At 43.4% G+C, this 24,206-nt stretch overlaps 1 protein-coding gene and 1 long non-coding RNA gene across 5 annotated transcripts in view; one reads left to right on the top strand and one right to left on the bottom strand.

Annotated features, from left to right (window-relative positions):
• opcml (opioid binding protein/cell adhesion molecule-like) overlaps positions 1-24,206 on the top strand; it is a 315,760-nt gene that overhangs the window by 266,627 nt on the left and 24,927 nt on the right. The window lies entirely within an intron of this gene.
• LOC105353729 (uncharacterized) lies at positions 17,687-20,061 on the bottom strand. The gene is made up of 2 exons (XR_013647575.1): positions 19,413-20,061; positions 17,687-19,308 (listed from the first exon to the last, which is right to left on the bottom strand). It is a non-coding gene; the product is annotated as an uncharacterized LOC105353729 (long non-coding RNA).

Genomic DNA, 24,206 nt, shown 5'->3' with positions numbered 1-24,206 from the left:
CAACTTTTGAGTTGCCAACATTTGCTGGTAAGCTCATCTCAAGAATTAAAATCTAAAAACACAAAAGCTAAATGTTTCAAACTTGGCTCTTTGATTCACACCAGGGGTCGGCAACCTGGGGCAGGGAAAGACATTGGCACGCAGGGGCGTGACATCAATAAGCACTTGATCTGTTGTTGAAATGTTGTAATAATGGGTGAGAGGGAAAAGCGCAAAGCTGATCCACGTTAATGACTGCACAGCTGATCCTTTGGTCATGATTTTGGCATCACGGCGGCTGATATTTATGAAGTCATAAATTCAGTTTGTTAAATAATAACCAAGCCATGTCAGATTAAACCCAGACTTTCTCTATGTTCTGCAAAATGTCAACATAAAATGTTCCATAATGTAACAAAAGATGAATAAGTCAAAATACGCTTAATATGTTCATGTTAGTGGTTGTTAAGTTTTTATTTATGTATTTTTTTTTCTTCTAACTTGTGCTGTCCAACAACTGAGAAAACAGAAGAGAGCTGAAGGCCTTTTGTGTTGGAAATGTTTTATTATTACAAAAAGAGGTTATGAATCTTCAAAAACTTGAGTGTAAATTTTTATAAACCCCTTTTTGTTCTGTAATATTTTTTATTTCTGTGTTACATTTAGAGTGTGTGGGGAGGGAGAGGGGAAGAATGTGGAGGGGGGGGGGGTGGAAGAGAGTAAAAGGAAGAGAGGTGAGAAAGTGGGGGATTCAAGTACCGATTTGAATAAGATTATTTTAAGCTGTAACAATTATACCAGATCTGCTGGAAAGACGAATGTTACATCAAAAGTGAAAATCTGACACTAAGATGAGCGAAAAAAATCTGTCCATCAATACACTTTGGGTAAGGAGGAGGGATGAAGCAGACACAGCAGTGTGGCAGTGTGCACGTGCACGTGGGGGTGGAGATACATGCATGCTGCCGACGTGAACCGTATGTTCATGAGGGCAGCCGACCCCCAGCGCCGTATGCCCGACCATTCCCGCAGCCGACAGGATACCCATAAGCCCGGCCGCCCTGAGAGGACCATGCGGGTGAAGACCGGCCGCCCCCCCCCCGACCCCACCTATGTATGGAGGTGTGGGATTGCTGTGTGTGTGCTGAAGGTAAAATAGAAGGTCTCCAGTGTGGGGGGCTCCACCGCTGCCAAGCCGCAAAGCCCCCCACTCCGGGGTCCCTCTGTGAGTGGTGTGTATTTGCTGTGTGTGTGCTGCTAGCATGCAGTCTGTGTGTCTACAGAGGAAGTTAAAATTGTGGGGGGAGCCAGCGAAAGGTGAGCACGGATGTTTCACCGTGCCCCCCTCCACCAGACCCCCTCCACAAGGCCCTAGATGAATCAGAGTGTCTAATATGCAAGTAAAAAGCGGGGAGGAGGGCGGGTGCCAACGAGAACCCAGAGAGGGGCATCCCCAGTGAGCCCCGCCAGCATACCCCTCCCATCCAGTTCCCGGAGCCCTTTGTGCCTGTGTGCAATATTTGTTTGGGTGAGAGCGGGGAGGAGCAAGCGGATGAACACACCCCGGGGAGAAGGCTCCCCCGAGCGACCGGCCCCCCAGCCGGCCGCGGTAGGCGCCCCCCGCCAGGCAGCCAGAAACGGCAAGCCAGCCGCAGTTGGAGGCCAGAGCCTCGTGGCGCCGAGAGACAGCCAGCAAGGAAGGGTCCCGGTGCCAGAACGGAGGGGTAGGGGGTCCAGCCCCACCATTCATACCCTGGCCTCCCTAAGGACTAGCACCCCCCCCCCCCAGCCCCCCCCCCCCCCCAAAAAAAAAAAAATAATAATAATAAAATAAATAATAATAATAATTAAAGCCGCAAGCGGCGTTGTATGGCCCGCAGACGCAACCCGCCTTCCACGCCCAACTCTACGCACCACAACCTCCCTCACCGCCCTCACTGCCCACTTTTGATAAAGGCTAGTCAAAACGGCATTTGCTAATTATGCTAACTATGCTAGCTATGCTTATGTGGCTAAAAGTGCTAGCATAGCGATCAGCATCATCAACTGACTCAGAAAAACACATTACCTAAAATTCTAATTATGCTAACTATGCTAGTTATGCTAACATAGCTAAAAGTGCTAACATAGCGATCAGCATCATCAACTGACTCAGAAAAACACATTACCTAAAATGCTTATTATGCTAACTATGCTAGCTATGCTAATGTGGCTAAAAGTGTTAGCATAGTGATCAGCATCATTAACTGACTCAGAAAAACACATTACCTAAAATGCTAATTATGCTAACTATGGTAGTTATGCTAACATAGCTAAAAGTGCTAGCATAGCGATCAGCATCATCAACTGACTCAGAAAAACACATTACCTAAAATGCTAATTATCCTAACTATGCTAGCTATGCTAACATAGCTAAAAGTGCTAGCATAGCGATCAGCATCATCGACTGACTCAGAAAAACACATTCCTCCAATGGTGAGAGCTATATGCCATAATTTGATAAAAAACCCACTTTTTCCAAAATGGCGGCTTTTTTGTTTATTTTATCTCCATAGCAACCATTTTATGTTTTGGTCCCCTTGAGAAGACGAACATATTGACGTCAGTTTCGGACAAATCGGTAAAAGTACACTTTTTGCCGTCCTTAACAACAGTGGTTTTATGCTAACCACGCCCACATTCTTATATGTCCATATCCAGTGTTTTTCAATGTTTTCAGTTTCAGGCATGAATGCATGCATTCAATTTTCACTGTATTGTGTTGAAAGGCATGGGAGTTATAACAGTGCGCCACTTTGCTAGCTTGCCACGCGCACGCCGTTCAAAATCTACAACTTCTAATTCCAACATTTTGTCCAGAGTAGCTGGCCGTTGGTGCCCGAAAAGGTACGAGACGATTGATGAAAATTCCAGCGACGAGTTTTCGTTTGTATCTGGTGCTAAAGGTGCTTTTTTGAGAAAATTCCAGATGGCGGCCTTTTCCCAAGGTCAAAGGTCAACGACACTTCTGGGGTGTTTGTAGACTGGAGCTGGCAGCAAGTGTGTGCAATTGCGTGAAAATCCTTCAAACAAAAGTGTCTTTTCCCCATATTGTGGGAAAACACGAAAATTGCCAATTCTCAGAGTTCGCCACAAGATGGCCGCCAAGCCGTAGGTCGTGTGGCCGTCCCATAATGAATTCAAAACATCTTTGGGATATCCCCGACACGTGTGTCTTAGTTTCGCGACTGTATTTTGAAGTACATTTTGTTGGGCCCCATACGCAATTTTCGGCCCATTCATTTTTTTGACGGGATCGCTGGCCGTGATGTCATCATCTTCGGGGGGGTGACGTTGACTTTGTGGAAAATTCATTTGCAATTTATCCCAGGTGTGTGCACATTTTGGTGACTTTTCGAGCATGCGGCGGGGGTCAAATTCTCGCTGAAAGGCGGCGAAGTCGTCGTTCCAACTGCGAAAACAATATGGTCCTTGCAGTCAGTGACTGCTGCTGCGGGCCATAATAATAATAATTAAAGCCGCAAGCGGCGTTGTATGGCCCGCAGACGCACCCCGCCTTCCACGCCCAACTCTACGCACCACCGCTGACCTCAACGCCCTCACAGCCCGCAAATTAAAAGCTAGTCAAGGCTGGATTTGCTAATTATGCTAACAATGCTAACTATGCTAATGTGGCTAAAAGTGCTAGCATTGCAATCAGCATCATCAACTAACTCAGAAAAACACATTACCTAAAATGCTAATTATGCTAACTATGCTGGCTATGCTAATGTGGCTAAAAGTGCTAGCATAGCGATCAGCATCATCAACTGACTCAGAAAAACCCAATACCTAAAATGCTAATTATGCTAACTATGCTAGCTATGCTAATGTCGCAAAAATTGCTAGCATAGCGATCAGCATCATCAACTGACTCAGAAAAACACAATACCTGAAATGCTAATTATTCTAACTATGCTAGTTATGCTAACATAGCTTAAAGTGCTAGCATAGCGATTAGCATCATCAACTGACTCAGAAAAACACATTCCTCCATTGGCGAGAGCTACATGTCATAAGTTGATAAAAAACCCACTTTTTCCAAAATGGCGGCTTTTCTGTTGATTTTATCTCCATAGCAACCATTTTATGTTTTGGTCCCCTCTGGAGGACGAACAGATTGACGTCAGTTTCGGACAAATCGGTAAAAGCAAACTTTTTGTTGTCCTTAGCAACAGTGGTTTTATGCTAACCACGCCCACATTCCTTATATGTCCATATCCAGTGTTTTTCAATGTATTCTGTTTCAGGCATTAATGCATGCATTCAATTTTCACTGTATTGTATTGAAATGCATGGGAGTTATAACAGTGCGCCACTTTGCTAGCTTGCCACGCGCACGCCGTTCAAAATCTACAACTTCTAATTCCAACATTTTTTACACAGTAGCTTGCCATTGATGCCCAAAAAGTTTTGAGACGATCGAAGAAAATTCCAACGACAAGTTTACGTTTGAATCTGGTGGTTAAGGTGTTTTTTATAGAAAATTCAAGATGGCCGCCTTTTCCCGAGGTCAAAGGTCGACGAAACTCCAAAGGTGATTGTAGACTTACGCTAGGGACATGCGAGTCAAATTTCGTGAAAATTGCTCGAAAAAAAGTTCATTTTTCCATATCGTGTAGAAACGCGAAAAACTCAAAATGGCAGATTTTGGCACAAAATGGCCGCCAAACCGTAGGTCGTGTCGCCATCACGTAATGATTTCAAAACTTTCTTTGGATATACCCGACAAAGTTATCTGAGTTTCGTTAGCCGATTCTTAAAAATAAAATCCGAAAAATTTTTTTTTAGCCGAGTCAGCACTTTTTTTTGCGACGGTTTTTTGTTTACCACGGCCACATTCCTTTATCGATTTTGTCGTGCGTGACATCGTTTTGTTCAGTGTGGGCCAGGGTATCGCATATTTCAGTTTCAGGCTGTTCCGATAAAATATGTGCGAGCTAGCTAAAATGGCGACGGTTGCGAATTCGCCACGCGCACGCGTTTCAAATTCTACAACTTCTAATTCCAACATTTTGTCCACAGTAGCTTGCCATTGATGCCCGAGAAGTTTCAAAAAGATCGATAAAAATCCCTAGGACGAGTTTTCGTTTGTATCCGTCAATAAAGGTGCTTTTTTATGAAAATTCAAGATGGCCGCCCCTTCCCAAGGTCAAAGGTCAACAAAACTTCTTTGGTAGTTGTAGAATCGTGTTTGTGGCATGTGTGTGCAATTTCGTGAAAATCGCTTGAACAAAAGTGTAGTTTTCCCATATTGTCAAAAAACACGAAAATCGCCATTTCTCTGAGTTCGCCACAAAATGGCCGCCAAGCCGTAGGTCGTGTGGCCATCCCATAATGATTTCAAAACTTCTTTGGGATATATCCAACACGTGTGTTTTGGTCTCATACCTGTATTTCGAAATATTTTTTTTTGGCCCCATAAGCGATTTTCGGCCCATTCATTTTTTTTACGGGAACGCTCGCCGTGATGTCATCGTCGTGGGGGGGGGGACGTTCTCTTTGCCGAAAATTCATTTTCAATTTATCCCAGGTGTCTGCCAATTTTGGTGAGTTTTCGGGTATGTGGCGGGGGTCAAATTTGAGCTCAAAGTGGAAGAAAGAAAGTAGAAGAAAAATTAAAGCCGCAAGCGGCGTTGTATGGCCCGCAGACGCAACCCGCCTCCACGCCCAACTCTACGCACCACCGCTGACCTCACCGCCCTCACAGCCCGCAAATTAAAAGCTAGTCAAGGCTGGATTTGCTAATTATGCTAACAATGCTAACTATGCTAATGTGGCTAAAAGTGCTAGCATTGCGATCAGCATCATCAACTGACTCAGAAAAACACATTATCTAAAATGCTAATTATGCTAACTATGCTAGCTACGCTAATGTGGCTAAAAGTGCTTGCATAGCGATCAGCATCATCAACTGACTCAGAAAAACACATTACCTAAAATGCTAATTATGCTAACTATGCTAGCTATGCTAATGTGGCTAAAAGTGCTAGCATAGCGATCAGCATCATCAACTGACTCAGAAAAACACATTACCTAAAATGCTAATTATGCTAACTATGCTAGCTATGCTAATGTGGCTAAAAGTGCTAGCATAGCGATCAGCATCATCAACTGACTCAGAAAAACACATTCCTCCATTGGTTAAAGCTATATGTCATAAGTTAGTAAAAAAACACCACTTTTTTCAAAATGGCGGCTTTTCTGTTGATTTTATCTCCATAGCAACCATTTTATGTCTTGGTCCCCTCAAGAGGACGAACAGATAGACGTCAGTTTCGGACAAATCGGTTAAAGTAATATTTTTGTCGTCCTTAGCAACAGTGGTTTTATGCTAACCACGCCCACATTCCTTATATGTCCATATCCAGTGTTTTTCCATGTATTCAGTTTAAGGCATGAATGGATGCATTCAATTTTCACTGTACTGTATTGAAATGCATGGGAGTTATAACAGTGCGCCACTTTGCTAGCTCGCCACGCACACGCCGTTCAAAATCTACAACTTCTAATTCCAACATTCTTTCCACAGTAGCCTGCCATTGATACCCAAAAAGTTTCGAGACGATCGATAAAAATTCCAACGACAAGTTTACGTTTGAATCCAGTGGCAAAGGTGTTTTTTATAGGAAATTCAAGATGGCCGCCTTTTCCCGAGGTCAAAGGTCAACGAAACTCCAAAGGTAATTGTAGACTTATAATACGGACATGCGAGTCAAATTTCGTGAAAATCGCTCGAAAAAAAGTTCCTTTTTCCATATTGTGTAGAAACGCGAAAAACTCAAAATGGCAGATTTTGGCACAAAATGGCCGCCAAACCGTAGGTCGTGTCACCATCCCGTAATGATTTCAAAACGTCCTTTGGATATCGCGGACAAGGGTATATGGGTTTCGTTAGTCGATTCTCAAAAAAAAAGTTCCGAATTTTTTCGTTTTTGCCGAGTCGGCACATTTTTTTGCGACGGTTTTTTGCTTACCACGCCCACATTCCTTTATCGATCTTGTCGTGCGTAGCATCGTTTTGTTCAGCGCGGGCCAAGGAATCGCATATTTCCTCTTCACGACATTGCGATGAAAAATGTGCGAGCTAGCCAAGATGGCAACGGTTGCTAGCTCGCCATGCGCACACCGTTCAAAATCTACAACTTCTAATTCCAACATATTGTCCAGAGTAGCTGGCCGTTGGTGCCCGAAAAGTTACGAGACGATTGAGGAAAATTCCAACGACGAGTTTTCGTTTGTATCTGGTGCTAAAGGTGCTTTTTTGAGAAAATTCCAGATGGCGGCCTTTTCCCAAGGTCAAAGGTCAACGACACTTCTGGGGTGTTTGTAGACTGGAGCTGGCAGCAAGTGTGTGCAATTGCGTGAAAATCGCTCAAACAAAAGTGTCTTTTCCCCATATTGTGGGAAAACACGAAAATCGCCAATTCTCAGAGTTCGCCACAAAATGGCCGCCAAGCCGTAGGTCGTGTGGCCGTCCCATAATGCTTTCAAAACATCTTTGGGATATCCCCGACACGTGTGTCTTGGTTTCGCGGCTGTATTTTGAAGTACATTTTGTTCGGCCCCATACGCGATTTTCGGCCCATTCATTTTTTTGACGGGATCGCTGGCCGTGATGTCATCGTCTTCGGGGGGGTGACGTTGACTTTGTGGAAAATTCATTTGCAATTTATCCCAGGTGTGTGCACGTTTTGGTGACTTTTCGAGCATGCGGCGGGGGTCAAATTCTCGCTGAAAGGCGGCGAAGTCGTCATTCCAACTGCGAAAACAATATGGTCCTTGCAGTCAGTGACTGCTGCTGCGGGCCATAATTAAAGCCGCAAGCGGCGTTGTATGGCCCGCAGACGCAACCCGGTTTCCACGCCTAACTCTACGCACCACCGTCAACCCTCTCCGCCCTCACCGCCCACAAATTAAAAGCTAGTCAAGGCTGGATTTGCTAATAATGCTAACTATGCTAACTATGCTAATGTGACTAAAAGTCCTAGCATAGCGATTAGCCTCATCAATTGACTCAGAAAAACACATCACCTAAAATGCTAATTATGCTAACTATGTTAGCTATGCTAACATAGCTAAAAGTGCTACCATAGCGATCAGCATCCTCAACTGACTCAAAAAAACCCATTTCCTAAAATGCTAATTATGCTAACTATGCTAACTATGCTAATGTGGCTAAAAGTGCTAGCATAGCGATCAGCATCATCAACTGACTCAGAAAAACACATTACCTAAAATGCTAATTATGCTAACTATGCTAGTTATGCTAACATAGCTAAAAGTGCTAGCATAGCGATCAGCGTCATCAACTGACTCAGAAAAACACATTCCTCCATTGGTGAGAGCTATATGTCATAAGTTGATGAAAAACCCACTTTTTCCAAAATGGCGGCTTTTTTGTTTATTTTATCTCCATAGCAACCATTTTATGTTTTGGTCCCCTTGAGAAGACGAACAGATTGACGTCAGTTTCGGACAAATCCGTAAAAGTAAACTTTTTGTCGTCCTTAGCAACAGTGGTTTTATGTTAGCCACGCCCACATTCCTTATATGTCCATATCCAGGGTTTTTCAATATATTCAGTTTCAGGCATGAATGCATGCATTCAATTTTCACTGTATTGTATTGAAAGACATGGGAGTTATAACAGTGCGCCACTTTGCTAGCTTGCCACACGCACGCCGTTCAAAATCTACAACTTCTAATTCCAACATTTTTTCCACAGTAGCTTGGCATTGATGCCCAAAAAGTTTCGAGACGATCGATAAAAATTCCAACGACAAGTTTACGTTTGAATCCAATGGCAAAGGTGTTTTTTATAGAAAATTCAAGATGGCCGCCTTTTCCCGAAGTCAAAGGTCGACGAAACTCCAGAGGTAATTGTAGACTTATGCTACGGACATGCGAGTCAAATTTTTTGAAAATCGCTCAAAAAAAAGTTCCTTTTTCCATATTGTGTAAAAACGCGAAAAACTCAAAATGGCCGATTTTGGCACAAAATGGCCGCCAAACCGTAGGTCGTGTGGCCATCACGTAATGATTTCAAAACTTTCTTTGTATATACCCGACAAAGTTATCTGGGTTTCGTTAGCCGATTCTTTAAAAAAAAATCTGAATTTTTTTTTTTTTGCCGAGTCAGCACTTTTTTTTGCGATCGTTTTTTGTTTACCACGGCCACATTCCTTTATCGATTTTGTCGTATGTGACATCGTTTTGTTCAGTGTGGGCCAGGGTATCGCATATTTCAGTTTCAGGCTATTCCGATAAAATATGTGCGAGCTAGCTAAAATGGCGACGGTTGCGAATTCGCCACGCGCACGCGTTTCAAATTCTACAACTTCTAATTCCAACATTTTGTCCACAGTAGCTTGCCATTAATGCCCGAGAAGTTTCAAAAAGCTCGGAAAAAATCCCTAGGACGAGTTTTCGTTTGTTTTGGTTACTAAAAGTGCTTTTTTATGAAAATTCAAGATGGCCGCCCCTTGCCAAGGTCAAAGGTCAACGAAACTTCTTTGGTTATTGTAGAATCCTGCTAGTGGCATGTGTGTCCGATTTCGTGAAAATCGCTTGAACAAAAGTATTGTTTTACCATATTGTCAAAAAACACAAAAATCGCCATTTCTCAGAGTTCGCCACAAAATGGCTGCCAAGCCGTAGGTCGTGTGGCCATCCCATAATGATTTCAAAACTTCTTGGGGATATCTCCAACACGCGTGTTTTGGTTTCGTAACTGTATTCCGAAATATTTTTTTTTGGCCCCATAAGCGATTTTCGGCCCATTCATTTTTTTTACGGGAACGCTCGCTGTGATGTCATCGACTTCGGGGGGGTGACGTTCTCTTTGTCGAAAATTCATTTTCAATTTATCCCAGGTGTGTGCCAATTTTGGTGAGTTTTCGGGTATGTGGCGGGGGTCAAATTCTCGCTGAAAGGCGGCGAAGTCGTCGTTCCAACTGCGAAAACAATATGGTCCTTGCAGTCAGTGACTGCTGCTGCGGGCCATAATAAGGTATGAGAAATAACAGTGCGCGACTTTGCGAGCTCGCCACGCGGACGCCGTTCAAAATCTACAACTTCTAATTGCAACATTTTTTTCACAGTAGCTTGCCGTTGATGCCCAAAAAGTTTCAAGACGATCGCGGAAAATTCCAACGACAAGTTTACGATTGAATCCAGTGGTAAAGGCGTTTTTTATAGAAAATTCAAGATGGCGGCCTTTTCCCGAGGTCAAAGGTGGACGAAACTCCAGAGGTAGTTGTGGACTTGCTCTAGCAACATGCGAGTCAAATTTCGTGAAAATCGCTCAAAAAAAAGTTCATTTTTCCATATTGTGTAAAAACGCGAAAAACGCAAAATGGCAGATTTTGGCACAAAATGGCCGCCAAACCGTAGGTCGTGTCACCATCCCGTAATGATTTCAAAACGTCCTTTGGATATCGCGGACAAGGGTATATTGGTTTCGTTAGTCCATTCTCAAAAAAAAAGTTCCGAATTTTTTCGTTTTTGCCGAGTCGGCACATTTTTTTGCGACGGTTTTTTGCTTACCACGGCCACATTCCTTTATCGATCTTGTCGTGCGTAGCATCGTTTTGTTCAGCGCGGGCCAAGGAATCGCATATTTCCTCTTCACGACATTCCGATGAAAAATGTGCGAGCTAGCCAAGATGGCAACGGTTGCTAGCTCGCCACGCGCACGCCGTTCAAAATCTACAACTTCTAATTCCAACATTTTGTCCAGAGTAGCTGGCCGTTGGTGCCCGAAAAGTTACGAGACGATTGATGAAAATTCCAACGACGAGTTTTCGTTTGTATCTGGTGCTAAAGGTGCTTTTTTGAGAAAATTCCAGATGGCGGCCTTTGCCCAAGGTCAAAGGTCAACGACACTTCTGGGGTGTTTGTAGAGTGGAGCTGGCAGCAAGTGTGTGCAATTGCGTGAAAATCGCTCCAACAAAAGCGTCTTTTCCCCATATTGTGGGAAAACACGAAAATCGCCAATTCTCAGAGTTCGCCACAAAATGGCCGCCAAGCCGTAGGTCGTGTGGCCGTCCCATAATGATTTCAAAACATCTCTGGGATATCCCCGACACGTGTGTCTTGGTTTCGCGGCCGTATTTTGAAGTACATTTTGTTCGGCCCCATACGCGATTTTCGGCCCATTCATTTTTTTCACGGGATCGCTGGCCGTGATGTCATCGTCTTCGGGGGGGTGACGTTGACTTTGTGGAAAATTCATTTTCAATTTATCCCAGGTGTGTGCACGTTTTGGTGACTTTTCGAGCATGCGGCGGGGGTCAAATTCTCGCTGAAAGGCGGCGAAGTCGTCGTTCCAACTGCGAAAACAATATGGTCCTTGCAGTCAGTGACTGCTGCTGCGGGCCATAATAATAATAATAATAATAATGAAACAAAGCAGAAACAATATAGAAGTTTTTGCAGTCAGGTGGCCTATGTATTTCAATGCGGCCTGTCTTTTACTATAGGCTGGGCATGTCTGTTTGGCTTTAAACCCGTCTTTTGAGGGCTTTTTGGGGCTTTTTTGTGTTTTTGTCGTCATTTTTGCGACTACAATTTTAACGTTTGTGCGATGGTGTTGTGCGTGTGTGTGTGTATTTTTGTTGCGTTACACAATTGTCGTGTCGTTTTGTGCTTTGGGCGACTTTTGACCCCATTTTTTGGCGTTTTGACGCGTTTTTTTGACGTTTTGGACTTTTTGAGTGTTCGACCCTCGTACCAGTTACAATATGGTCCTTGCACTCTGTGAGTGCTGCGGGCCATAATAATGAAATAAACCCACCCAAGTGAACCCCTTAACCCCTGCTGTGACTGCGGCGTCCACCCCTGGGGGGCCAGGCCACGCGCCAACTACCGGCCACGGGCGAAACACCGGCCATGGGCAGACGACCCCAGGCCCCAGAGCCCCAAGCCCCCCCCCCCCCCCCCCCCCCCCCCCCCCCCAGCCCCCGCCACGGCGACCAGCCACCCAGCACGGCACCCGGCCGCCGTTCCCGGTCAGCCGCACTGCCTACCCTGCGCCCAGAAGGCACCCGCCCGGGAACCCCTGCCAAGTTGCCGGCAGAGTGTGCGCCCCCACCACCACCCCACCCAGGCAACCAGAGCCCCGAGCTGGGAGAACGGCAGGCCCGGCAGAGCCCACCCCCCCAAACCCACCCAACCAGCCAGGACCCGGCTCAACCTATCACCATCCCACCCCCACTAGGTGATGTGACTTACCAGCTGGAGCCAGGGAGAGTCTGAAGCCGACAGGTTTTTTGTGGAGGACATTATCTCTGAACTAATATGCTCTGACATGAGGTTTCTGTAGTGGTTGATGCTAAGATTATTTTTAGATTTCCAGTTTAGGAGGATAGTTTTCTTTGCGATACATACAGCGGTGAGAACCATAAAAGCCTTGTTAGATTCCATGTTGATGTTATTCAGGTCACCTAATATGCAGAATTTGGGGCAAGCAGGAATCTTATGATTAAACCAGATTGATAAATCCTCACAAACCTTACGCCAGAATGATTGGACAGGTGGACAGACCCACAGGGCATGCAAATAGTCGTCTATGTTGTTACCTGTGCACTGTGTGCATGTAGCAGACTGATTGAGACCCATTTTAAATAACCTCTGTCCGGTGTAGTGAGTTCTGTGGAGAATCTTGTATTGAATAAGTTGCAGATTAGGGCTTTTGGTCATATTAAAGGCATTCAAACAGATCTGTAGCCAAAATTGATCACTAGAAGTCAATGATAGCTCAGACTCCCATTTCCTCATGGGTAAGTAAATTGTTTCATCTATGTCTGATAACATCTTATAAATTTTGGAGGTGAGTTTGTGATTTTTAAGGTCCATGAAATGTGTTACTGTAAGGGGAGGGTCTAGGTCTATTTGGGTCAGGCAGTATTTAGTGCTTATAGCTGATTTAAGCTGCTGATATTCTAGAAATTTGTTTATATTAATTCCATAGGTTGAGGATAACGTTGAGAGGGACATAAATTTTCTATTCTGAATTATATGCTGGAACTGCTGGATTCCTTTGTTCTTCCATGAAGCAAAATGAATCATGTTTTTGTTAATCAAAATGTCAGGGTTGTTCCAAATGGGGGTAAGTTTACATGGAAATAATGTGAGGTTGTTTTTTTTAGGAAAATCCCACCAGGCTGTTAAGGATGAGCTGATGTTTAAACTTCTGAAGCATTTGTGTTGTTTAATTTTAGAACTGAAGAAAGGTAAATTAGAAATATCTAGGTTATCACAGAGATTTTGTTCAATGTCTAGCCAGGATTCATCTAGCACACCAGGATTCAGCCATTTTTGTACATAACACAATCTGTTCGCGGAGTAGTAGTCCTGGAAGTCTGGAAGGCCTAGTCCTCCTCTATCTTTAGGTTTTTTAACAGCAACGTTTATGATTAGGGTTGTGACGATAACCGCATCACCACGGTGATGAGATGACCACCGAGGTGATGACTCATCATCACTCATTTTTCCGTGAGTCCTATGTTCAAACTTCAAGAGCTTTTGGGGGAAAAAACCTCCTGCGCAAGGGAGGGACAGTTAATTAAAAATGGGGGATTTTTTTTGTGTGTGTCGGATTTTTATTTAACTGCTTGCCATGTTTCAGTACTTGTAATGTTTATAGATAATGTTAAATACACACAAACACGGGCATAAAAGACAACAGCGTAATTAAAACAGACCAAAAAGAATCGGTGCAGACACTGAAGTCAAGAGAGATTTGCAGGAGGAAGCCCTCAATCTGCACTCGGATCCGCTTGCCTGGTGTCAGGATAATCAGGCTCGAGTCCCTCTTCTGTCAAAAGTGGCTAAAAACATTTGTCTGTATGTGCTCCAAGCACGCCATCAGAGCGTGTTTTCAGTGCGGCTGGCAACATCGTCACCCCGTTAAGATCCTCGCTGAAACCTGACAAGGTTCACATGTAAGTGTTCTTGTTGGTGTTCATGTTGGGACATATGAAAGCAGCAGCACGACTCATTTCAGCGGCACTTGTTCACTTTTTGTTCTATTTTGCACTTTAAAAAAGGTTGTTAATGTTTACCTGTATAGTTAGTTAATTAGTTAGTTAGTTGTTGTTACTGTTATTTGTTTGTTATACATTTCCATTGTATTCATTTCCATTACAAGCTGCGTGCGTTCTTGAGTGCACGACGCGGCCGCCCGCCAGAGGATTTTGTGTTGGGGGGGGGGGGAGTCCCGACTCTTGCTGCTTCATCATCGCGTCGATCAAAATCCCACACCGTCACAGCTGTACTCCAGAGCGGGTTAATATTAATAATAATAAAGTAATAAAGTAAAATAACAAGGAATCATTCACCGTTCTTCTGGGGGAAACCTTTTATTACTGTTCTCCTTCACTTTGTAAGACCAAACATGAACGCGTACCCCCAACACTTGCGCTCCCTCCTCCTTCCTCCTACACATGCAGCGTGCTGACACACACACACACACATAGTCATTCTTGGTTTTTTGGTATCAACTCAGAGTTTTGTCATAACAAAATTGCAGAAGGAAAATATGTCAGAGCTGAAATGGTACTGCAACTATGTTTTGAAACCAAAAGTACTGTCAGAACAAGATCTTGAGGATCAACAAAAGATGACAGATCCAGGAGTATGAGAACTACAGAGTTTATTACAAGAGCAGGCAGGATGCTGGGCAGAATCTTGACACCAGGGGGCGTGGAGGCAGACTTGTGGGTGACCAGGAATGAGAGGAGGAAGAAGACGGAGCAGAGTCCAGAGTTCATTGAAGGGGCGGGGCGCCGAGTCTAGAATGAGGACATTCGTAACAGAGAATGCAGTAGAGGAGATTTCATACGGCGGAATTCTTGATGCAGGACTTGGCGGCGAGGAATAAGCGATCACAGAAAGATGACTCAGTAGAAACAGCTCAGGAGAAAGTCTGGGCAAAGGATCAGCTGTGCAGTCATGAACGTGAACAGCAGCTGGCAGATCAGCTTTGGGCTTTACCCTCTCACGCTCACCTTCCATCCACAGATGGAAGGAAAAAAAATTAAAACTTAAAATATATTTGAAAAATAAACATTATTAACCTTAATAGACATGTAAAATGGTAAATGTGAATAAATACTTTAAAAAAAATTAAAAAATAGATAAATTAAAATAAATAAATATATATACATACATATATGTATTAAATTGGTAAACAAAAAAAAACATATATCAAAATAAATACCTAAATTTCAACTAAAAGCTAGATTTAAAAGGTAGGTCTTGAGCCCTCCTTTAAAAACAAGAACAGTCTCTGCGGCCCTGAGGCATGCTGGGAGGCTGTTCCACAGCCGAGGTCCACAAAAACAGAATGAGGCCTCACTGTATACTTTGGTTCTAACTTTTGGAATAACCAAAAGGCCTGTATCAGAGGACCTCAGGGTCTGCAGGGGCTCCTACTTTCAAATCATATCAGATAAATGTGAAGTCCCAAGAACATAAAAACATTTATAAACCAATTAAATAACTTTGAAATGCACGGGAGCCAATGCAGCTATGTTAAAATCGGTATAATGTGTTCCTTGGTCCTTGTCAGAACCCACGCGGCTGAATTTTGCAGCAGCTGAAGGTTTGATATCCTTCTTCTGGGAAGACCAGAGAGAGGGCATTCAAAATAATGTAGTCTGCTGGAAATAAAAGCATGCATTAGCACCTAATGCAATGGTTGAACTCTGGCAATACAGATACACCTGTTCTGAGCTAAGACACTAAATGCCACCATGGTGCATGTCAAAATGGTTCAGCATAGAATCAATAGTGGAAAGGGTTAAAGTCTTTTTTCATCTGCCTGCGTTCGTGTACTGTCCAGGTCTATTTGTTTCTGGGATGCTGGAACTTGCTCCATGTGAATCTCCCTGATGACAGGCTAGACTGTGATTAACCCTTGTGCTATCCTATGGGGTCAAGATTACCATTGACGTGTTCTCCCTACCATGACTAAGGTGGATAAAGGTGAAAAGGAATTCATGTAATCCATGAGGTTCAGTGGGTCTAGATGACCCAACTCCCAACGTTAAAGTGCCTAGGATACCACAAGGGTTAAGGATTGTGGGAGAAACATAAGTGGGTGCATTACAGTCCTGTTTTCTCCAACAGGAGGACCTTTTCTCACAAAATTTGATTGTTTTATTTTATTGAAAACACTTGGTATGGGATAGTGGGATTGTGGATATATTGGTAGAAGGATGTTGGAGATGGAGCTGCCTGGCAGGAGGGCAAGAGGACGGCCAAAGAGGAGATACATGGATGTCTTAACAGAGGACATGAAGTTGGCTAATGTTAGGGTAGAAGATGTCCATGATAGAGTGAGGTGGAAAAGGATGATTCGCTGTGGCGACCCCTGATGGGAAAAGCCGAAAGAGAAAGAAGACTTGGTATTCCAGATATTTTATTTCACAAAAGTTAACAACCTCAATTCAAACTATTACAAAGAACGAAGTTGTCTCTGTCTTTTTATGGAATGTCTACATTGCTTATAAATACACAAATATTTACTTGTGATGCATCTCACAGCCTTTTTGCTGTCTGGCATTATATTAGATAGAATTAGATTGTTTTTGTTTGAAATTAACTCCTATATTTACTTTCTTATTTCAAGAGAGCAAAAACATGATGGACTGCTTGATAAACCCAAGCTCTCTGTACTCTGAAACAATCGCATCAGCTCTGTGATTACTCTTTGGAGCTTTTCCAGACTTTCCCAAAGAATGCCCCTATATGAACTAAGCAACTTTTTCTTGCAAAATGCTTTCCTTTTTTTGCGTATTATAAAGCCAGTTGCACACCTGATGAAGCTTGAATGAAAAAGACATAACAGACATTCCCAGTGGTCTTCATGTTTCGTTTCAACTCACAAGCCCAAGTACTGTCATCAAACTGACTGTGCTGAGTGCCACATGGGTGTCAGACTTCTTTTGCATGAGTGCTTTACTGATTCATCGCTGCTAATTATCATCGAGCAGAATTCACAGTCTCGTGAAACACAGGTGTGGTAATTTCACACTTCACTGTCACACTGAATTTCTTCAGATCTAGCAGTGTGCAAGCACTTAAATTCTCACTCCGAACATCTTCTGATCTTTTGTAGAAGCTTTCCCAGCAGTCTTTCAATTGTGATTATGCCATTTTCAGCCAAAAAAACAAAACAAACCTATGTTGTTTTCTAGGACATAGTTTCTGCAGAGCGGCAGGAGTTAATCAGAAATTATTCTCTGAATTGTGGGCGGGACTGTTGGTGCAGAGTAAGCCTGTCCTGACTTCCCATCATTCCTTTATTTTTCTCTCGCTAGCTTACTGTCCCTCACAACCCTAACCTAACATTAACAGTGTAACAAAAATGGTGATTAATATTGCAGCTATCCAGCCGTACAGTTTAGAGCCCGAGGAAAACAAAGGCATACATGGATCTATTTATCTACAGGTGGATTCATCAGAATGGAGTCGAGCAGGGAGCTTGTGGCCTGACGATTGTTGGTTTTACACAACTACAAGCTTTTTCAAACTGTATTTTTTGTCACAATTTAAATGAAGAAATACTCAGAAACGCAATTTTAATCCTACTTTTCTTTAACTATAACCTCTATCATAAGACAAATGCTACAAGAACATGTTAAAAACACCAACAACACCATTTTCGTTTAAGTGTGTCTTTAATGAGATGCCAAAACATAAAGCTTCTTTTATTTATCAAATTAATTTTGTTGCAAATTAATTTTACCGGAGTACAGAGAACGTCATAGCAACTTCTGTGCATGCTTCTCACTCCCATCTGGAGCAGCGGGGGAGCTATGTGAGGATGCTCTTTGTGGATTAAAGCTCGGCCTTCAACACCATCCTCCCGCACAAACTGGTGGCCAAGTCGGAGGACCTGGGACTGCCCCGTTCAACCTGCTGTAGATCAGCAGCTTCCTTTCCGGTCGCAGACAGAGAGTCAGAGTGAGACATCATACATCCACTGCACTAAGCCTCAGGACCGGCTCCCCCCAGGGTTGTTCCTGTACACGTACGACTGCACACCTGCCCTTCACAGCAACACCACTGTAAAGTCCGCTGATGACACCACAGTGGTGGGGTTCATCTATGATGGGGATGAATGTGGTTACATAGATGTGGTGGAGCAGCTGTCAACTTGGTGTTCAACCAACAACCTCTTTCTTAACACATCAAAAACCAAAAGAAATGATAATAGACTATAGGAAGAAAAAGATGGACATACTGCCATTATTCACCAGTGGGGACTGCATGGAGACGGTGGCAGACCTCCGCTTCCTGAGAGTCCAAATGGAGGAAAGCCTGACCTGGTGTTCTAACAGTGAGCTGCTGAAAAAAGCTCAGCTGTATTTACCTGAGGTTACTCAGGAGAAATAACATCACCCAAAGACTGCTGGTGACCTCTTACCTTGCCATTGTAGAAAGTGTACTAACATACTGCATCAGCACTTGGTTCAGCAGCTATGCAGTGGCTCAAAGGAAGGCTAGCAACAATGTGATAAAATTATCACTGGCCCTTCCACCAAAAAGTTTTGATACAAACATAACATATCCATTGGGGGCTATACAGTATAGGAGTTTGTATGTGTTATGATGTTTGTAATTGCTGTAAGTTAGTGATCTTTTTCTTAAGTTCTTTGGCCTTTGTACAAAGACCTCAGTGCAGTCAATGATGCATGTGGCTTTAGGATAATTTTTGTTAAATGTCTTGGGCCTAATTCTGTTCAGCGTATCCCTGGGCAACCAAACAATCACCTTTTCCCTCATAAACCTTGCAAGGAATGGTCTCCAAAATGTAAATATTTCAGATGCAGTGGTTCTACTCACTCCAAATCGTTTACCCAAGTCAGTGAACAATAAACTCAAACGGAGTCTCATTAAAACTAGCAAAAATTGTTCATGGACAGCCAATTTGGTATTAAGTGGTTGTGAGCAAAAAGTCAAAACGACTCGCAAAAGTAGCCAGAAACTGTAAGCACATAAACCTGTATAAAATATTAAGTCTTTGTTATTTAAATTTTTCGCTGACACTAATGACGTTGGATCAGTCTGAGTGCCACAGTCCTTCATCGGCTTGTTACCGCAGCTGAAACTGTAGTTGTGGTCCATGTGATCTGGCCACTGGATTCCAACATCACGTGTTTGCAGAGGCAAATTTTCCAAATTTCCAACATCCACATCTGTTTCCATTGGTTCAATAGCTGAGTTCAGGTGTAGTGGCTGAAGACATCTTTTTTTGGGTGGAGGTCTAGCTGGAGTTACCTAAAGAAAAAAAAAGACCTGTGCATTAGTAAAACATGACAATGAAGCATATTTAAACTAACAATGTGATGCAATAATATGGCTCTGCTAAGAGACCTACTTACACGACAATCATAGCCCATGAACAACACAGGATATGGATTTTCTCTTGTGGGTTGTCCGTCAGGAAAATGTATCCCACACACCTTAGAGTGAAACATAAATATACATACATTGGTTGTTGTAAATACTTCTGAAATACTTTGCACATGCACAATTCCATTTTACCATCCTATTTATTAATCCCTGGAGGGGGTTTACATATAATATTGTTCTTTTTTGTGGTGTAAGGGGCCAAAATTGTTGTTTATTCCCATCCTGTTTAGTCTCCGTGGTAACTGAAGTACTATGTGGATTTTTTATTTTTTGCAAGAATGAAGATTTGTCTATTTGACATACTAGTTTAATTATTTAATAACACCAATCACAGAATTATCAAAAAACCAATTGGTTGAGTACATTTACCCATCCATCTAGCAGATGTTTTTTTTACCCAAAGAAAAGCAACGAGGACAAACAGTTAAGCCAATGCACAGAAAGAAACTACAGTAACTTAATTACAGATCATACAAAGCAGTAAAAACAGAGCTTCAGTCTTGTAAAATCATATTTTCACTTGAAAACACTACGACATGAATTGAAAGCTTCAGCTGTGTTTTCGCCTGTGGCTAATAATGTTAGCATCTTAGCTAGCTATGTCGTATGTTTACACCCTCTGCGTGCAACATGTGGCATTAACAGATAGAACAATCAAGCCAAACGTACCACAGTATTCTTGTTTGCTGTGAAGCCATCTCGGTTTATGTATTTCATCCACTTTAGACACACATCTTGGTCCTCCGCTTGACCAGGAAATCTGTGTAAGGCCGGTAAACACGGGCAGTCGGTGCAGTAAAGGTTTGTGAATTTCACAAACAGTCTTATTCCAGGCCTGCATTTTTGCACTGCTGTTAAAGCAGCCGAAAACACATGTTCTTCCCGGCATCGTTGAAAAGAAAAAAAAATGGACAAACTTTTCGCATCTAAGCTCGCTTGTAAGCTTGCAGCGAACGTCTGCAACAGCCGCTGTGAGACCAACAACAAGCTACTTCTGCTACTTCCTTAGCAGCAGAGCATCGCAGTAATGGCGGCGCTACTTTACTTCCGGGTTTCGCCGAATTAGTGTATAGAGCAAGTTAGCGTGTGGATTCTCCTGTTTCTAGTCTTCTTTCAGGCTTGTCTGGCTTCCTTAACTCATGGATGTTGCATTGCTGAAAATCTTCGGATAACTTACTCCATGGAAGATCTGCTGCATTTACAATCTGTAGATCATTCAGTAGAATGTCTGTATTTTATACCCTTACCGGACACCATAGAGAAAAGTTTAGTTCTGTTGCTGGATGTATGATGGCTGCATGCTCGACATTAAAGCGGTGTTCTAGCTCCATCTAGTGTGATCCTTGACTCACACAAACACACAGAGATTTGAGAGAAATCTACATGGTGTCAGAAGAAGTCACGGACTAATCTCCTCGGACCCTTTTTTGGAGGCAGAGAGAGTTTTTTTGTATAACGTGGTGAGTCGTGTTACCCGCTCGTCTGCTCGCTCAACATGGCGGATGGATTTCGAAGACCCGATCCCTTGATTTTTGACGAAAATATTGCGGAAAACTGGCGTGTGTTCGAACGGGAGTTTGATATTTTTATTGCCGCCGCACATGCTGACAAACCAGACAAGACCAAAGCCTACATCCTGCTCAATATTGCTGGGCCGGACGCCATAGAGCGCGAACGCTCCTTCATGTACGCTGCGGAGCTGCGCGATGAGGCAGGTGATGTCGTCATACCGGCAGAGTCCAGGGAGGACCCTGAATGTTTGAAGAGGAAATTCCGGGAAATATGCAACCCTCAAAACAACAGAACAATGGAGAGACACAGATTTCATTCCAGAAATCAGAAACGAGGTGAGAGCATTGAATCTTTCATAAGTGATTTAAGAATTAAAGCTAAAAGCTGCAACTTTGGCGACCTAACTGAGGAGCTGATCTGCGATCGGATCGTTTGTGGCATCAGCAGCGACACGCTCAGAAAATCCCTGTTAAGAGACAGTGAACTAACATTAACAAAAGCCTTTTCAGTGTGTCGTATTCATGAAATGACAGAGGAAAACAGCAGGACGCTGGCAAGTCAAGTCACAAATATTGATGCTTTAAACTCGATGCCTGATAAACAACAAAAGCCTAAAGCAAAGCCATCTACACGCATGATCCTGAACTGCAATAACTGTGGCGGTTCTCATGCTGCCAAGAGAGAAATGTGTCCAGCTTTCGGACAGCAGTGTCACAAGTGCAAAAGGCTCAATCATTACAAAAGTAAGTGCAAGAGCAAAACTCCAAAGAGCTCATTCAGGAGAATTCCAAAGCAATATGTGCATGATGTCGGAACAGAGCAGCCTGAAGAGGATTCTGATGACATGTTTTATGTAAATGGTGTCGAGATTGACTGTGTAACTTCTAAATCAGATAACAAGAATGAAGGATTCATCACCTTACTTGTGAAAGGCATAGCGATTGACATGAAAGTTGACACAGGTGCCAAGTGCAATGTACTACCTCTAAAAATATTTAAAGCCATCAGAGACAAGGAGCAGGTATTCAAACAAAGCAGTGCTGTCAATCTCATCGCATATGGAGGGACAAAAATTGAAACAGTTGGGAAGATCAGGCTCTCCTGCACATTTAGAGGAAAGCAACACCTCCTGTCCTTTTTCATAATAGACAAGGACGTGCAGCCACTGTTAGGATTTCAAGCCTGTACAAGTATGGGAATTGTCAAAATGTGCACCGAAGTCCATCAGGTCACAACAGAGGATGAGACAGATTTTAACAAGCACATTTTTACACAATATAAAGATCTGTTCAGTGATGAACTAGGAGAGCTTCCCATTACTTATTCGATGACAGTGGACCCAAATGTTCCACCAGTAGTGAGACCTGCACATCGCATTCCTGCCGCAATGCAAGACAGAGTTAAAGCAGAACTGGAGCACATGCAAAACATGGGCGTTATAACTCCAGTCACAGAACCAACAGACTGGGTCTCATCTATGATTGCGGCACACAAAAAGGATAAACAAGAAATAAGACTGTGCATAAATCCAAAAGATCTGAATACAGCTTTGAAAAGACCCCACTACCCTATGCGCAGCGTTGAGGAAATTGTTGCCAAAATGGCTGGGGCAACAGTATTTTCTGTACTGGATGCAAAGAACTCTTTCTGGCAGATCAGATTGGACAAGAAGTCCTCTATGCTGACGACGTTCAGCACACCATTTGGACGTTACAGGTTCCTACGTATGCCGTTTGGAATTAACTCTGCCAGTGAATTGTTTCAAAGAACTATGGAGCAGCTCTTTGCAGGTTTTCCATGCTCAGTGATTGTCGATGACATCATCGTTGGTGGCCGCAACACTGCAGAACATGATGCAAACTTGGAAAAGGTGCTCAACCGAGCCAGAGAAATAAACCTCAGACTCAATCCAAGTAAATGCAGATTTCGCCAAAATGAAGTCTGCTATGTCGGTCACATCTTCACAAGCAAAGGCCTCAAAGCTGACCCTGCTAAGACTGCTGCTATCGCCAACATGCCCACTCCCACAGATGTTGCCTCAGTACAACGCGTTCTGGGCATGGTGAACTATCTCTCTAAATACATACCAAATTTTAGTGACATCGCAGCCCCACTCAGAAAGCTCACTCATAAGGACACGGCATGGAGCTGGTTTCAACAGCATCAGGAGGCTTTTGATCACCTCAAAGCATGTTTAACAAACCCCCCAGTGCTGGCCTATTATGATGTTAAAGAGCCTGTCACACTGACCTGCGATGCTTCTTGTTATGGGCTGGGAGCGGCCTGCATGCAAAACAACAGACCTGTTGCTTTTGCTTCTCGCACCCTTACAGACACGGAAAAACGCTACGCGCAGAAGGAGCATCTGGCTGTTGTGTTTGCGTGTTTGAAGTTCAAGGACTATATCTATGGAAAAGCCACCATTGTAGAGACAGATCATCAACCCTTGGTGACAATTTTCAGGAAACCCATACACTCAGCTCCTGCTCGCTTGCAGAGAATGCTACTGAGACTACAGCATTTTGACATCACACTGGTCTACAAAAAAGGAAAACATATGTACTAGCTGATACACTCTCAAGCGCTCCCCATCATCACAAACCCCAAAATTCTACAGAGGACAACGCTTTTGACGTTATGTCCGTCAGCTACATCTCCACAAACCGCATGGAAGAACTGAGGAAGCACACAAAGGAAGATGCAGAGCTCACGGCTCTGAGTGCTGTGATCAAACAGGGCTGGCCAGACAAGGAAAAACATTTAGACCCTGCCCTTCGCCCTTTCTTTCCATACCGGGTGAACTCACAGTAGACAATGATATTGTTGTAAAAGGCCAAAAAACGGTTGTTCCACAGTCCCTGCGCAGTGAATATGTAAAAATAGTGCACGCAGGACATCCAGGAATAGAAGCGACAAAACGCAGAGCCAGGAACATCTTTTACTGGCCCACAATGTCCAAAGACATAATGGAGGAGTTGGTCTCATGTGCAGTGTGCAACAGCATGAAGAAACATCAGCAAAAGGAGCCACTTCTCCTACACCCAGTTCCAGAACTTCCTTGGTCCACAGTAGCAGCTGACATTTTTGAATGGCATGGAAGACACTACCAGGTGCTTGTCGATTCATACTCTGGTTGGTTTGAAGTTGACCTTTTGAGTGACTTGAAATCATCCAGTGCCATCAGCAAGCTGAAGAGACATTTTGCTGTTCATGGCATTCCTCATGTTCTTCTCACAGACAATGGGACTCAA

Source organism: Oryzias latipes, chromosome 14 (genome assembly GCF_053564925.1).
Source record: "Oryzias latipes strain Hd-rR chromosome 14, Olatipes_Hd-rR_3.1".
Classification (NCBI taxonomy): domain Eukaryota; kingdom Metazoa; phylum Chordata; class Actinopteri; order Beloniformes; family Adrianichthyidae; genus Oryzias; species Oryzias latipes.
Note: the sequence above shows the minus strand (reverse complement) of the source record. Positions and strands in the feature narration are given on the sequence as shown.